Source organism: Quercus robur, chromosome 6 (genome assembly GCF_932294415.1).
Source record: "Quercus robur chromosome 6, dhQueRobu3.1, whole genome shotgun sequence".
In the NCBI taxonomy this organism is placed as follows: domain Eukaryota; kingdom Viridiplantae; phylum Streptophyta; class Magnoliopsida; order Fagales; family Fagaceae; genus Quercus; species Quercus robur.
The window spans coordinates 19,005,139-19,022,385 of NC_065539.1; the positions used below are offsets into that span (position 1 = coordinate 19,005,139).

Sequence of the window (17,247 nt, forward strand, 5' to 3'; positions counted from 1 at the left end):
TTTGACATAATATGTGTTAGAGTAACGGCTGAAGGAGAGGTGGGTTACGGATCAGTAATGGAGGAAATCACAGGTGGGTAAAGTGCCAAAATTGAAACCACGGGTAGGCAAGTCAAATTAGAGGCAAACCACAAGTGGGTAAAGTGTAATTATCCCTTATTTTTAATTGTACCCATGCATATGCATAGGGCTACACACTAGTATATATAATGAGAAACTATTACATATTTTAGAAATGTATAGTTAAAAAAAATGTAAACTAATACCATGTATACTTTGAACTGCATAATTGTGATTATTTTTAATTGTATCTGTGCATATGCACGAGGCTACACACTAGTAAATAGATAAAATTTAGCAACAAACTAAATTGTAACCTAAAATTACCACTATAGTCAATAATTTTTTTATTGAATGTGAATTTTGACAAATCCACTATTGGATTACAATTTTTCTTATATTCTCCATGCTTGCAAAATTTTCAAAAAAATAAAAAATCATTAGATATTTTATCAATTAAACATTTAAATTTCAAGTTTTTGTAGTATAAAATTATGTACAAAAAATAAGTTTATGAATAAAATAGTAAATAAAATTTTGATTGATACGAAATTTGACATAGATATTAAGAACATAAAGAATATGAAATTTAATAGTTAAATTTTCAAAATATGTAGACATGTTAATTTTTTTTTTTTTTTTTTTTTTTGGAGAACTTTGTACCCAATCTTTTTCCAACATAAATGTAACAAAATGCATATAGAGAGAAAGGCAAAATTGTGGGCCAATGGCTAATGGGCTAAGTTCATTCTCATACAAATCGATCTAAGTGGGCCTCTACAATGTTCCAGGCCCAATAGCCTGTAAAAACCTCAGGGGCACAAAAGTAAAAAAGGCAACAAATTCTCCTTCACCACCGTAGGGTTTATGGATACGATCACCATGTTAGTGTCAATCATTTCTTCTCAGTTCTCAGCTTCAACTTCAAAAGCCATGAAAGCTTTATCACCATCAACCTCATCGACCCCAACAATGCTCATATAAACATTTATCCATAATTACCTAAACACCCCCACAAAATGAGGTATTTATGATTCATTTCACACATTCACAGATCCCTCCGCCAAAACCCTAGCCCTAATTTATCCTCTTCTTTCTCAACCTCTTCTGCTCAGGAATTGAAGCCACCAGCTCCATCAGAGCAAGTCTCAGCGATCATCGATGAGCTCTCGGGTCTCACTCTCCTCAAGGTCTTGGACTTCGTCGAAATTCTTCGCGATAGATTGGGGATCACTGAGATGCTGATGATGATGGTGATGATGCCAAGGATGGTCCCTAGAGGACTAAAGGGGAAGGGTAATGATGCTGTGAAGAAGGTGGAGGAGAAGGTGGAGAAAACTATATTTGATATGAAGCTCGAAGGGTTCGATGCCATGGCCAAGATCAAGGTAATCAAATAAGTGAGGAGTTTTACTGATTTGGGGTTGAAGGAAGCTAAGGATTTGGTGGAGAAGTCGCCTACGCTTTTAAAGAAAGGCGTGACTAAGGAGGAGGCTGAGACGATAATTGCTAAGATGAAGGAGGTTGGCGCCAAAGTTTTGATGGAATGAGTTTCAATGGAATAAGATAATGTTGTAATGTAGTCTTGCCATTTTTGTGAATTTTTGAGTTTTTGTATGTTGGTATGTGAAATGTGATTCAGTGATTGTATTGGTTTCATAGAAAAGTAGGTGTTAACTATGCTTGATATGTAGCCTTAATCTTAAAAGTTCAATGCTGCTAAGAGAAATTGATTACTTGCTAATTTGGAAGAGTTCTTGGAGATTATAGAGTGTAGCAAGGTGCCTAGGCGTCTAATTGGCTAGAAGGGAGATGTGTGGTTTAGTGGGTGGGTTTGTATAGCGCATGGAGCCAATAGAGGGAATGGATACATGACAACTAATATAATGTAGAATCCACTCTTTGCCTTCTTAGTAGTCAGTGAGTGACCTATGTTAGGACATATGTGATTCAATGTTAGGAACATATGTCAATATTTTATGTAATTGGCTAATCTTTTAACAAAACGCACTTTACTTGTAATTGAGTAGATCTAGGATGAGTTTAATACTTCAAGAAACAAGGTTTCAAGATTAAGTGTTAAAGCCATGCAAGTTTGTCCAAGAATCAAGTGAGAAAGTATTGGATTTTAAAACTCGACAGCTAGCATCTATCGAGGTTTAAAAGTTGTTTCAACTTGTGGCTCGACAACTAGCTCGATAGATGACTATCTATTGAGGTTTATGAAACTTAGTTTTTCATCCAATCCATGAGTATGTGTTTAGGCTTTCTTTTCTCACAACCCTAAACATATATAAGGATTATTTTGAGGGCCATCAAAGGTAACACAAGTTGCATGAGTGTGAAGCAAAGTTTTGTTCATGCAAATTGTGATCAGAGACAGAATTTGCCCTAATTCATCTTTCTCTTGAAGAAGCTTCTGTGTTTGTGCACCATAGGGTTTTGTGACCAAGGAGCTTCTCGATCTTCATCGTGTGACAAACTGAAGAACTTTGCAACCAACATCCTTCTCAAGTTGGTGATTAAGTCGTGTACTGGGATCCATACATCTATTGGTTAGTCATATACTGGGAGTCGTGCATTGAAAATGAGAGATTGTCACTACAGAATAAGTCCAATTGGGTATTGGGGTAAAGGTTCAACTGTAAATTGGTATAAGATACTGGGATTTCTTTACTTATAACCGCTTGTTGTGATAATAGTGAATTCTCGAGAGTGGTGACTTCAAATTCACTTGGTGAGGTTTTTGCCATGTTAGATTTCCCCATTTGAAAACAAATCACCCGTGTCAAATTAATTTCTGCTGCATTTAGTTTAATTGGTGATTTGTTTGTGCTGCCACGCATATTGTATGTTAATCTAATTAATTAATCAACTTGGCTAATTAATTGATTAATTTATCACAAGTAGGGGTGTGTAGCCAACCCACCGACCTGCCAAAACCGACCCAATCCAACCCAACCCGCTAGGTTGGGTTGGTTTTTAGGGCTTGGTGGGTTGGGTTGGGTTACAAAAAAAATTTTGATAGCAGGTCAGGTTGGGTTTGGGTTATAAAATTTCAAACCCGCCAAACCCGACCCGACCCACCCATATATTTAAAATATATTATATAATTAATAATTTTTTTTAAATAACCAGCTCTTCCTCCTATTCTATATTGTTTGTTTTTAGTCCCCTTAAAACACAATTGGATTAACCTAGTTAATTAGTCAAGTGATTACTTAGTCCAAATTTCAGATCTAGGTTAACACATAATCATATAATCATATCAATATAAAGTGCGGAATATAAAAAACACAAAGATATGATGACCTAGGAAACCACACCGGTAAAAACCTAGGGAGGATTTAACCTACTATCCTCAAGGTAAACCTAAATCCACTATGAAAGAATTGAAGTTTTACAATAGTGACTTAGACCACTAACATCCTATTGCTACCCACCAGTAGAAACTTACTGGCATGACCATGTGCAAGCTCCGAGACCACGAACTCCTTCTTTCTTGGATTCTCCAGCAAGTACAAGCATTCCCGCTTGTATATCTTTAAGCTCTTAATGCAGCAACTGAATCGATCGCCAAGTTCTTCACATAATCTTGAATCTTGGAAACCCTAAGTATGTGTGAAGGCAACCACCTCTTGATCTCACAAAAGATTCACACACACAACATAAGGAGCAACCAAAACGTGGCTAGGGTTTTCTCTTTTATACTTAAGACAAAACATAAAACCCTACATGTCAAACGGGCTTGGGTTGAGTTGGAAAATTCTATAGAAAAACATTTTGCCCGAGTTTCAATTGATCAAGTCTAATTCTCAATCGATCAAGCCAAACAAAATTGCACAATAAACTATGCAATAACTCGATTCCAATTTTACATAAAACGCATATACTTTGAGCAAGTCTAAACAAGACTAAAACCTGTTTTGATCATGGTTTGACAACAATACAAATTAGAGTTCTAATACATTAGTTCCTAATCCTTAGAACCTAACATATATAAAAGCCAATATTAATGTATATTAGTTCATATATTAATGAATAACTAAGTTGGAATATTAGTTCATATATTAATGTATAACTAAGTTGGAATATTAGTTCATATATTAATGTATATTTTGTTTATCAATTCAGGTGGCAGGTGTGATATATTTTTTTTCTACTCAATTTAATAATAATAGTGATAAAAAAAAAAAAAAAAAAAAAATTGTCTAACCCATGGGTTCAACCTGACCCAACTCGACTCATGTGAGTTGGGTTGGGTTGGACTTATGTGATGGGTTGGGTTGGGTTGAATTTTTTTAACCCACCATGGTGGGTTAGGTCAAAAAATCCTTTCAACCCGACCTAACCCAACCCATGCACACCCCTAATCACAAGGGGTCAATACATTCTTGGCCTGTTAACCTATTTGTAGGTGCATTCACATGAGGGCAAGTTCCTGCAATGAGAACCTAACAGATGGTTTATTGGTAGTAAGCTGATTAATAAATGGATCATAGGTTGGTTGATATTGAGTCCTGCTTTCTATTCTGCATCTGTGATTCAATTTCTGTAAACAGTTCATTTTCAATTTTATGATCACACTATCCTATTTTGTAGAAATATCCAAATTCCACATGTTAATGGTACTCTAGTGAAAAGGTTGCTTCTGCTTTATAATTTATATGCTTATGTGTTTCTGTATAGAAGCTTGGTGCTACAAATGTGATGAGGAAAATACAGAAAATCATGAACTTGAAAAAATTTGGAATTATCTCAGGAAAGGATATGGAAAGATCTTTAAGTAAAAAAATTGTAAAACCTTCTCACTTACTCTCACAAGTGGAATATAAACATTTGAATATCATAAATCAAAAGGACTGTGTTATTTGTGATGACAGCTTAGAAGTTAGATTTGATAATGAAAGTAAAAGTTGTCTCAATGAGTTTTAGCATTTAACAGAAACGAATTCTGTAATGGGGGCTACAGGTAACTTTGTTATTGCAAGTTGGCAGTAGTTTTGCTATGGATGTCTGGTGGTGATTAAGTAAACCTGTCTAATCAAGGATGGAGTTTGCATTACTGAGGTGCAATGTTCAGTGATATTGTTCATGGCATTGGAGGATAGATAGGAATGTAAGTTGATAGGCCAAAAACGAATTGACCCCTTGTAATAAATTAACCAATTAATTTAGCCAAGTGAATTAATTAAGTTAATTAACATGCAAATGCGTGGTGGCACAAATAAATCACCAATAAACTAATTATGCAACGGAAAATAAATGACACAGTGATTTGTTTATGAATAGGGAAAACCTAACAGCAAAAACCCCATAGGTGCTTTTCAGGTCACCACTCCCGAAATTCCACTATTATCACAACAAGCGGTTACAAGTAAAGGAATCTCAATACCTTATACCAACCTACAGTTGAACCCTTACCCCAATACCCAATTAGACTTGTTCTGTAGTGACAATTTCCCTTTTCGATGCACGGCTCCCAAGTACGTGACTAACCAATGCGCAGATCCCAGTACACAACTTCAATCACCAACTAAAAAAGGTTGTTGGCTGCAAAGTTCTTTAGTTCATCCCAGTGATGAAGATCAAGAAGATGCTTGGTCACAAAACCCTACGGTGCACATACACAGCAACTTCTTCACAAGAATGATGAACTAGGGCAAAACTTTGTCTCCGGTTACAAATTGCTTGAACAAACTTTGCTCAACACTTGTACAACTTGTGTATACTTTGACAGCCCTTTCAATAATCCTTTTATATGTCTAGGGTTAGAAGAAAAGAAGTCTCAAACACATAATCACGGATTAGAGTCAAAACAGAACTGGAATTCTGTTTTTCATAAAGCTCGACAGATAGCTGTCTGTCGAGGTGCTGTCAAGCAGCTGTCGAGCCACGGGGCTGGAACAACTTCTTAAGCTTGATGGATAGCTAACTATCGAGCTTTAATGAACAACACTTCTTCAACTTTAATCTTGGACAAACTTGCATGTCTTCAACACTTGATCTTGAAACACAGTTTCTTGAAGTATTAAACACATCCTAGATCTACCCAAATATAAGTAGAGTGCATTTTGTCAAAGGATAAGCCAATTACATAAAATAGTGACATATGTTCCTAACAAGTGAATCACATATGTCCTAACAATCTCCCCCTTTGGCAATCTGTGACAAAACCACAACAAACAAATGAACATATGAAAGAAGTCATAACTCACTCAACTCATATTCACTTGTTGAATACAATAAAATCTATCCTAACACAAGCTCTTGAAAATCTTTGCAAGAAGAGAGTTTATGGCAAGTAGACTTTGACAACCTGTATTTCTGAAACACTTTTAAATAAAACTCATCAAGGCATCTTTGTGTGAAATAGAAATAATAGATTGCATACACATAATAAGAAGCATGTGCATAAAAAGAGAAAAGAAACAACACATGTAAGGGTAGGTGAAAGAAACATACATTAACATATATAAAGAAGAAATGGTCATAAGACCCATGTACAAGAAGAAATGTATCTAAAATAGAGAAAAGAAAAAGATACATGTAATCCTCACTACATCCCTCAGATATCAACACTCCCCCTAACAAAATGTCCTATACTAACTCTCCCCCTAAGAATGACTACTCTCATATCCAAAACTACTTCCCCTTTTTGTAATAAGTAACAAAGGGTAAGAGTGTCAAGTAGACATCTCATTAGTAGAGCTAGCATCTCCATCATCATCATCCAAAGCATCATCATTATCACCATCATCATCATCATCATCATCCTCAGACTCAAAAGCCACTAGAGGAGGTGGTGAAGGAAAATCCTCAAAAGCATAACCACCCATGGTCGCCTGTCGCCGTGCAATATGACCGACACGAATGTTCACCTAATACAACTCTATAGAGAGTGTATCAAGGCGAGCATCCATATGTTGCAGCTGCGCCATGATGTCTCCTAAAGTCACATCGCCCGAAGAAGAAGAGGAAGCGGATGTGGATGGAGCAAAATGAGATGGAGTAGAATGGGAGGGAGAAGCTATTGAATTTGACTGCCAAGACCGAAATTGCACCTCGCTACGTTTAGCGTAGTCTATGGCACACATGACAGGAAAATGGTCGAAAGAGGGAAAAGGAACAGAAAAATGGCATAGAATCCGCGTGATAGCTGAAGGGAAAATGAGCTTATCACGAGTAGCTGTATCCCTATACACATCTAAGATAGAAAGAATGAAATGTGAAGAAAAATCTATAGTGAGGTGCTCTAATGCGGGACGCTCACAAAAAGAAAAAATCATCTCGTCTGTGGACACAGTCCGCAAACGCTCACAACTGGGGTAGTTAGGATGCTCTACCCTCGGAACATGAAGCACATCCACAACAAGCTGCGGTGTGACCACAATGCACGTACCTCAAATGCGAGTAGAAAATAGAGGTATTGAAAAATTGGAACCACGCATGTTAGAGTGAAACTCTTGGATCAGCACAGTCGGACAAGTGACCGGAACGTCACACAATGGCTCCCATCCCCGACTGTGAATGATAGTAGGAAGGTCAGTGTCGGCGAAGTCCGCCAAAATAACTCGGTGTTCCGAATGAACACCTCGTCGAGAAAAGTTCTCCGAGAAGTCCTTTCGGGCATCCTCATCATGAATTCAAATATGAGAAGGAGTGGGATCAGAAGAAGATGATGTCCTAGGATGCAAAGGGTTTTGAGACAGAGCTAACTTATGCTTAGGTGCCATAGACACAACTAACGTAAACAGAAGGAAGGGAGAGAGAAAGAAATACAGTCAAAAAAGCTCCAAAGCAATTCAAATATAACAAGTATATTGAAAAGAAAGTGCGTATGCATGGGGAATGCATGAACATATGATATGCAAAAGAAATTGCATCATGGGCTCAACCCAATCCAATCCTACCAGCACATAATCAATTTGCACACATCTAAATGCATGATAATACTGTTATTATGCTAATGTCATGTAATGCATGAGATTTGAAACTCGTTTAAGGAAAAACCCATCCTAAATCAATAATAACTTGTCAATTTTGAAAAACCCCAAATTTTTCAAAAACCCCAAAACCTAGGTTTCAAAACATGAATGCTTGTAAATGAAGGAGATTAGAAGCTTACCAAGTGAAGGAAAACGTGAAAAAGCTTGAAAAAACACTTGGGAAGAGGTTTGGAGTGAGAGAGATGGTGTTTGGGAGAGGAACAGGTGCGGACAGATTGAGAGAGATTGAAGAAGTGATAACCAGATCGCGAAGAGAGAATATATAGCTCCTTAGTAATTCTCGACAGATAGAGGTGTCAAGACATCTGTCGAGGTAAGTGTCGAGAAAGACAACATCGACAGATATAGGTGTCGAAAGGGTATCGAGAAACAAAGCAAAGACACAAGAAAACAAGCTCGATTGATCCACCAATTGTCTAGGATTTGTTGAGATTGCGATAAGAAAAGACCTTAAGAGCTCGACAGATAGCCAGGTGTCGAGGAGGTATCTAGGAGGTGTCGAGATTGCTTAAAAATCATTTTTCAAGAAAGGAAAAACACAAATATGAATGCAATCAAGTATGCAACTTAACCAAAGATCCAATCAACATTTTAAGCTCTCAAAATCATCTTTCAACAAAAATTTTAAGCACAATGATCCCAAAAACACACACACACACACACACACACTAAACAAGTCTAACCAATTTTATATCTCAAAAATAGGTCAAGACAGTTTAGTGAGCATACATTAACACATGTAAAACCTTAGGATGGCCAAATCACATTGTACCTTCACATGTATCAAAAGTAGCAAAGAATGTTGCGTGTTGTGTGTGAAAAATATCGCAAGATTGCATAAGTGTATACATGTTATGATGATTTGAGATATGAGAAATCACTCTAACTCATACATAATCATAACTATTCGATGGGGACTATCACCTTCGAGGTACATCCTATAACTCCCACATCTCTTAGAATATACACTTGCAATCATATTTAAAGCATTTTGATCTTTTTGCTTTTCATTTTCTTTGAATATTTTATTTAAACAAATCATGCATGGGCATATAAGAGAGAGAAAAGAAATACCCAGTGATAATAAACATTTGACATTCCAATTTTGCTATGCCGAAGCACACAAATGTCATTAACACTGCACTTTTGCTATGCCGAAGCATACAGGTGTCACATTATAATTGGCGGGCAACAGTGGTAAGATGATTATTTATGTCTTTCTCTTTGGATTTTCTAGTCATTCCCGTTAAAAAGAGTGATACGAGTGTTAAGTACAAGAGATAACTTAATCTTACTCATCACAAACAAGAGCCACAAAGCTCACTTGCTTAGTTGTGCATAGAGATGCTCATCTAAGCTACAAGAGTACAAAGTTTAGAAAACTTTGTTTCAATGGCCATCCAAGGTACACAAGTACCAATGTACACATAACACACACTGTTTTTGTATTTTTCTGATTTTTCAAATTATTTTTATTTTTATATTAAAAACAAAATAATCAAAACTAAAAACAAACAAAAACAAGTTAAACAATGCAAAGTATAAAAACTAGATGCAAATGTAAGAGGAAGGAGGAGAGAAAGAGATCAATCCATGGAGATAACACCAATGTTTTGATGAAGGAATTCAATACGTTTGCTGTCAAGAGGTTTGGTGAACAAGTCAGCCATCTAATCATCGGTGTGAATAAACTCAAGAGTGAGAATACCATCTTTGACAAGCTCCCTAATGAAGTGATGTCAAATCTCTATGTGTTTGGTTTGAGAATGTTGAACCGGATTCTTAGAGATGTTGATGGCACTGGTATTGTCACAATAGATGGTGAGATGCTCTTGACAAATACCATAATCATGAAGGAGTTTTTGCATCCATAGGAGTTGGGTGCAACAGCTACCGGCAGCGATGTACTTAGCTTCTGCAGTGGAATAATGAGATGGAGTTCTGCTTTTTGCTCATCCAAGAGACAAGATTGTTACCCACATAAAAACACACCTCCGATGTAATCTTTCTATCATCAGCATTCCCAACCCAATCAACATCAGAATATCCAACTAAGATATCATTTGTGTCCTTGCTATACCACACACCGAACTCAACAGTGGTTTTGACATACTTTATAATTCTTTTTAAAGAAGTTATATGGGATTATTTGGGATTAGCCTGATATCTAGCACACACTCCAACACTGTAACTAATGTCATGTCTACTAGCAGTAAAGTAGAGAAGACTACCTATCATGCTTCTATAGAGAGAAGGATCTACACTTTTGCCTAACAAGTCCACAATGAGTTTAACATTTGGGCTCATAGGGGTTCTAACAGAACTAGCAGATTCCAAACCAAATTTTTTCACAAGATTCTTAACATATTTAGATTGAGATAGGAATATACCTGAATCTTGTTGACGAATCTGCAATCCAAGAATGTGAGTCAGCTCTTCAATCATACTCATCTCGAACTCTGCTTGCACGAGTTTTGAGAAGCCATGAGAAAATTCATCCTTAGTTGACCCAAAGATGATATCATCTACATAGACTTGAGCAACTATCAACTCGCCATCTTCCTTTTTGATGAAGAGAGTCTGATTAGCTTTTCCTCTTGTGAACGCATGTGATACCAAGTATTGAGTGAGTCAATCATACCAAGCTCTAGGGGCTTACTTTAAGCTATAGAGTGCCTTCTTGAGATACAACACATTATCTGGAAAGTGTGGATCAATGAATTCTTTTGGTTGAGCCACATAGACATCTTCTTTAAGTAGCCCATTCAAGAAAGCGGTCTTTACATCCATCTGGTAAAGTTTGAACTTCAATTGACATGCTAGTGCAAGGAGAATTTTGATGGACTCCATACGTGCAACTAGGGCAAATGTCTCATCATAGTCTACTCTTTCCATTGTGAGTATCCTTGAGCTCAAGCCAAGCCTTGTTGCGAATCGCATTGCCCTTCTCATCAGTCTTATTGCGGAATATCCACTTTGTGCCGATGATGTGCTCACCCTCTAGTCTGGGTACTAAGGTCCAGACATCATTCCTTTAAAACTGAAAGAGTTCATCATGCATTGCTTTGACCCAAATTTCATCCTGAAGAGCTTCCTCAACTTTTGTGGGTTCAAAATGTGACAGATAACAAAAATAAGACATAAAGTTAGCAACACATTTATCAACTATCTGTTTCCTTAATGTGTGTTCATTCATATTTCCCACAATAACTTCTGGAGGATGATTTAATTTAATCTTGGATGAAGGTCCTTTCTCTTCATGAGATTCAGAATTTGGTGAAGTGGGTATATCTGCAGAATCTTCCACAACACTGGGAGTACCGGGAGCACTTGGAGATACAGGTTCTTATTCAACAATTTCTTCAACTTCCTTAGGCTCAGGAGGAAGGATTTCTTTGGAGAATTCATCAATACCTTTCTCAGAACTGGAATCTGAAGACTTGTTAATAACAACATTCACTGTCTCCATTACCTTCATAGTTCTTTTGTTGTATACCCAATAAGCCTTGCTTGTGGAGGAGTAGCCCAGAAATATACCTTCATCACTCCAGGAATCAAACTTTCCTACATTCTCTCTATCCTTGAGGATGAAACAAGTACTTCCAAAGATTCTAAAATACTTCACATTAGGCTTCCTTCCTTTCCATAACTCATATAGAGTCCTTTTGGTACCAGGTCTGAAGTATACTCTATTAACTGTATGACAGGCAGTGTTAACAGCTTCTCCCCATAAGTTTCTAGCACATCCTTGTTGTGTAATATGGCTCTGGCCATCTCCTAAATAACCTTGTTCTTCCTTTTTACTACACCATTTTGCTGAAGAGTAATAGGAGCAGAAAATTCTTAAGATATACCTGATCTTGTGCAAAAGGACTCTATTTACGAGTTCTCGAATTCTTTACCATGGTCACTTCGAATTTGATTAATTTTCAGACTCTTTTCATTTTGCAGTCTTGTGCACAAAGCTTCAATGTGCTCAAAAGCATCAGACTTGGATCGTAGGAGAATGACCCAAGTATACCTAGTGAAGTCATCTACCACAACCATGATGTATCTCTTACCACCAAGAGATTCGGTTCTAGTTGGACCCATCAGATCCAGATGTAAAAGCTCCAATGGTTTAGATGTAGCTGATGTCTGAGTGCTTGGATGCTTAGCTTTCGTCTGTTTCTCAAGCTGACATGGTCCACACACTACATTGCTTATTCTACTAAGTTTTGGTATTCCCAAGACTAATTCATGCTTAGATACAATAGAGAGATGTTTGTAACTAGCATGTCCCATGCATTGATGCCATAGATCTTTGTTTGGCAAACGAATGCTATGGCACACAATATCAGCATCAGGAACCAATCCATAACAGTTGTCTAGAGTGCGAACACCACTTATGAGTTTCTTTCTAGACTCATCCATGACAAGACACTTTCCTTTTGAGAATGGCACCATAAAGTCTTGATCATATATCTGACTTATGCTCAACAGGTTCACCCTCAGACCTTCCACATATAGAACATTTGCAATGTCTGGCAATCCTGGTTGAGAGATGATTCCCTTTCCTTTAATCTGTGACTTGCTCCCATCACCAAAAGTGACATTGCCACCTTTCTTAGACTCGAAAACCTTGAAAAGAGATCGGTCTCCAGTCATGTGTCTTGAGCAACTGCTGTCAAGGTACCACAAACACGTGTCCATCACTTTAAATGCGGACTTCATCATAAAACACACTTCGTGCTTAGATGACAGATCAGTAGGAATGGTACTTTCTCTCATATGCCTTTTACGAGCTAAACCTTTAATTTTCACTCTTCTCAGACGAACTCCTTTGCACATTTTCATTCTAAGACAGTCTAGTTTTTTCTTAGGCAAATTGAGATCTTTTACAATGGTCATCATAAGTGAATTCAAATAACTTTTAGACTTGTATTTTCTAAAACACTTACAAAAGCAAAGATTAGAAAAACAAGATGTATTTGAATTAAAAGATCTCTTCAAGCCGGTTGCAGCCATGACAACAGGGGTCAATGGATCAATACAGCAAAGATTAAACCCTAATCAGAGTGTGCCTACTCTAATACCACTTGATAGGCCAAAAACGAATTGACCCCTTGTGATAAATTAACCAATTAATTTAGCCCAGTGAATTAATTAAGTTAATTAACATGCAAACGTGTGGTAGTACAAACAAATCACCAATAAACTAATTATACAGCAGAAAATAAATGACACGGTGATTTGTTTACGAATGGGGAAAACCTAACAGCAAAAACCCCACCGGATGATTTTCAGGTCACCACTCCTGAAATTCCACTATTATCACAATAAGGATTACAAGTAAAAAAATCCCAATACCTTATACCAACCTACTGTTAAACCCTTACCCCAATACCCAATTGGAATTATTCTGTAGTGACAATTTCCCTTTTCAATGCACGGCTCCCAAGTACGTGACTAACCAATGCGCAAATCCCAATACGCGGCTTCAATCACCAACTAAAGAAAGTTGTTGGCTGCAAAATTCTTCAGTTCATCCCAACGATGTAGATCAAGAAAGTGCTTGGTCACAAAACCCTACGGTACACATACACAGCAACTTCTTCACAAGAATGATAAACTAGGGCAAAACTTTGTCTCCGGTTACAAATTACTTGAACAAACTTTACTCAACACTTGTGCAACTTGTGTACACTTTGACGGCCCTTAAAATAATCCTTTTATATGTCTAGGGTTAGAAGAAAAGAAGACCCAAACACATAATCACGGATTAAGTCAAAACAGAACTGGAATTTTGTTTTTCATAAAGCTCGATAGATAGCTGTCTGTCAAGGTGCTGTCGAGCCACAGGGCTGAAACAGCTTCTTAAGCTCAATGGATAGCTAGCTATCGAGCTTTAATGAACAGCACTTCTTCAACTTGAATCTTGGACAAACTTGCATGTCTTCAACACTTGATCTTGAAACATAGTTTCTTGAAGTATGAAACACAGTAGAGTGCGTTTTGTCAAAGGATAAGCCAATTACATAAAATAGTAACATATGTTCCTAACAAGTAAATCACATATGTCCTAACATAAGTGAATCTTAATTGGTAGTGATCATCTTTTCTTCCTATCCAAAGCAAACTTTGTTTCCCATATCCGTGGCCAAAAACAGTGTGAAGCAACTCTTCCAGCATTTTTTTTTTTTCATAAAACCTCAAAATTATGGAATATTAGGGTTTTTAAGCATGAAAATGTTGGAATTGAGGTAGAGAAAGCCATAGAGAAATTATGGGCAGGGAGTTACTAGGATAGTCGCTAATAAGAAGGATGTCAACTTTTAAAATGATTTAGGTGACGGTTCTCAAAACACGTTATGGGCAGGTGGTTACTAGGACAGTCGCTGATAATGTGGGAAATTTGATCACTATTAACTTGCGCGTTTAATTGTTAAAATACACTAATGGTCTGTATTCTCTGTTTGGTATGGAAATAGATTGCTTGTCACATGTCATCCGGCAGCAAATACTTGTCATTTTTATTAAACCTGGAAGATGTGTTTAGATGAATCACATAAGTAGCCTCATAACCAGCTAATGTTTCCAAGCAACAATGTTAAACAACATTTATTATTAATGGAATGTTACTGAACTACTGTAATGCTTGGCAATTTCAATACCTGATCCTTGGTTTTTATTATTGTTTAGACTTGCTGGGGTAATGAGAATCAAAAACAAGAAGTGGGAGGCTTTATGATATGGAATGTCAACATCAAGGGCTTCCGATATTGATGTATCTCACTTGAATTACTACTGGCAAGTTATAGATTTTAGTTTTAGGTGTCTTCATAGTGCAGTCATTTTTTGTAATAACTGCTTTCCTTATTTTCTCTCACTTGCAAAAAATGCGTTCAAGCAAGTTTTGTTCAGTTGTCTGTACCTTGCTTCCTTTTTGGGTTTTTTTTTTTTTTTTTTAGATTCTTAACACCTATTGTGAAACTGGTCTTTTTTTAGGATTCATTTCATGAACTATTGTAACAATTGTACGTTGCATCTATATCTAGTGGCTTGTTTCGGCTGCCAGAAATAACCTTGCCACTTGACATAACTGAATAAAAGGATGCCTAAAAGTTTGAAGGGGACTGGAATGGGTGTGTTTGTGTGTGTATGGGCTGTCTCATTGCCAGTTTATCTTCTAATGAACTATTGTTCATTACTGCCTCTTGAAGTTACATGTTTTTGGTCTAAATCTTATGTGAGTTGAGAGCATTCACATTTGGGGTTGTAAATCCCTTTGCTACATCATTGGTTCTATATCTAAAAAAAGTTAGCACTCAACTACAGTGAACTCTTTATTAATAAGACTCCACTGTAGCAACTCTTATTTGGTTTCTTATTCTCCCTCCTCTCTCTTTCTTTGACTCTCGCTTTGTCTCTTCTTTCTGACTTTCCCTCTCTCATGCCCCCTTCCCTCTCTCTCTCTCTGACTTATGGGTTTTCTTCCCTCTCTCAAAAGAACGATTAAGATGAAGTGGGTTTTCTCAACTGTGACAAACCATGTAGCAGCGACAAGGTTGGATCTGTGTAGTGGCAGGTTTGCAATGTGGTGGGTTCATGGGTCTTAGTGGATGTGAATGCTCTAAGTATGGGTGCTACCAGCCTTATCTGCCAAGTTAATAATTGTGTGTTCAGATTAGAGTCTTTCAGTCACTAGAGGAAGGTCTTGGTTGTGCCATATTTTAATTTGTCTCGCTCAAACTTTACTTGACTATTTGGTTAAGTACTAGCATTCGGGGATGTAATATATATATCTATTCTACATCCTTAAAATTTATTTTATCTATTTTACTATCCAATTTTACAACTCACTTAACATCCTAGTTTCTATTTTTATATACAACTTATTAAAATAATATAAACTACACCATCAAATAATATAAAAAACTAATTATCAAAAGAAAGAGAGTGTGAGAGGAAGAGTGAGATTGTGAGAGATTGAAATATATATTTTTTTCTTACAACCCCATGAACAGTAAGTTGTATAAATACAAACTTACTGTTCAATTTTTTGCAACTCACACCTAGATAAGGCTTAATTTGGGCTAATGGATTGCTAAAATAGTAACTGAGGAGTTTTTACACTCTCAGAACTAATGCTCTTAGAGCATCCACAGTCGGAATTCTCATCTCATCCTATTTTACCATCCCAAAAAGCAACTTTATCAATTATACAATACAATTTTACAATACTCCCAGCATCCCAACTTTTATTTTCCTATTCTACTCATTAAAATAATATTTCTACACAATAAAATAATATATCCCAAAACCCAAATAAAAACAAAATCCCAAAATCCAAAACAACTCTGCAACCACCTGCTACCACCACCACTGAGAAGAACATACACAAACGATTATTTTCTTGAAAAACCAGAAACCCCAGCCACAAACTCATGGCCATCGAAACCCATAGAGAAAACAAAATCAAATCAAACCAATAGCAATAGCAACCCCCAACTCCGGCAACCACGGCAACCCACAAATTAGACACAAAAATCTATGAAATATAAAAGGAAAAAAACCGTAAGAAACTAATAAAAAAAAATAAAAATTTACATTTGATCAAGCTGCTTGTTGACTTCCTCAACCTCCTCCAGATCAGTAAGCAACTGGCGCATGATCGCACCGTACATCAAGGTAAACAGCTCCGCTCATCACTGCCGGAGGTTGGTTCTCCAGCCTCCAACAATGCGGTTCTTGGACTCGGTTCGATGTGGTGCATCGGTAGATCGACGTCCACAGCCACAGATTGATACCCACAACCACAGATCGACACCCTCAAATCCAAAAAAAGCAGGTCAACAATCATACATCCAAATATCTACACCCACAAATTGAAACCCAGAAACCCACAAAGGGATCGGTCCGGTTTTGTATTGGTTTCTGTATTTCGTCTCCAACGACTTCATAATGATCTGAAACAGTCCATAATGATCTGAAGTGCATCATTGGGAGGAGAAAAGAAAATTAAAGGAATTATTTAATAATTTTTTTGGTAGAAAAATTAAAGTAGAGGCTTGGTCAGGTGGCTTGCGGTGGCCTGGATGGTGGCTTGCGGTGGGGCCTGTCATAGTGGGTCCGGCCATGGTGGCTTGGTGATGGCGTTGATGTCCACCATGGTTTTGGGTCTGAAGAGGAGAGAACA

The 17,247-nt window shown here is 37.1% G+C and overlaps 1 pseudogene; it reads left to right on the forward strand.

Annotated features, from left to right (window-relative positions):
• Nucleotides 1-1,079: 1,079 nt before the first annotated feature.
• Nucleotides 1,080-1,610, forward strand: LOC126733121 (uncharacterized; annotated as a pseudogene).
• Nucleotides 1,611-17,247: the final 15,637 nt, after the last annotated feature.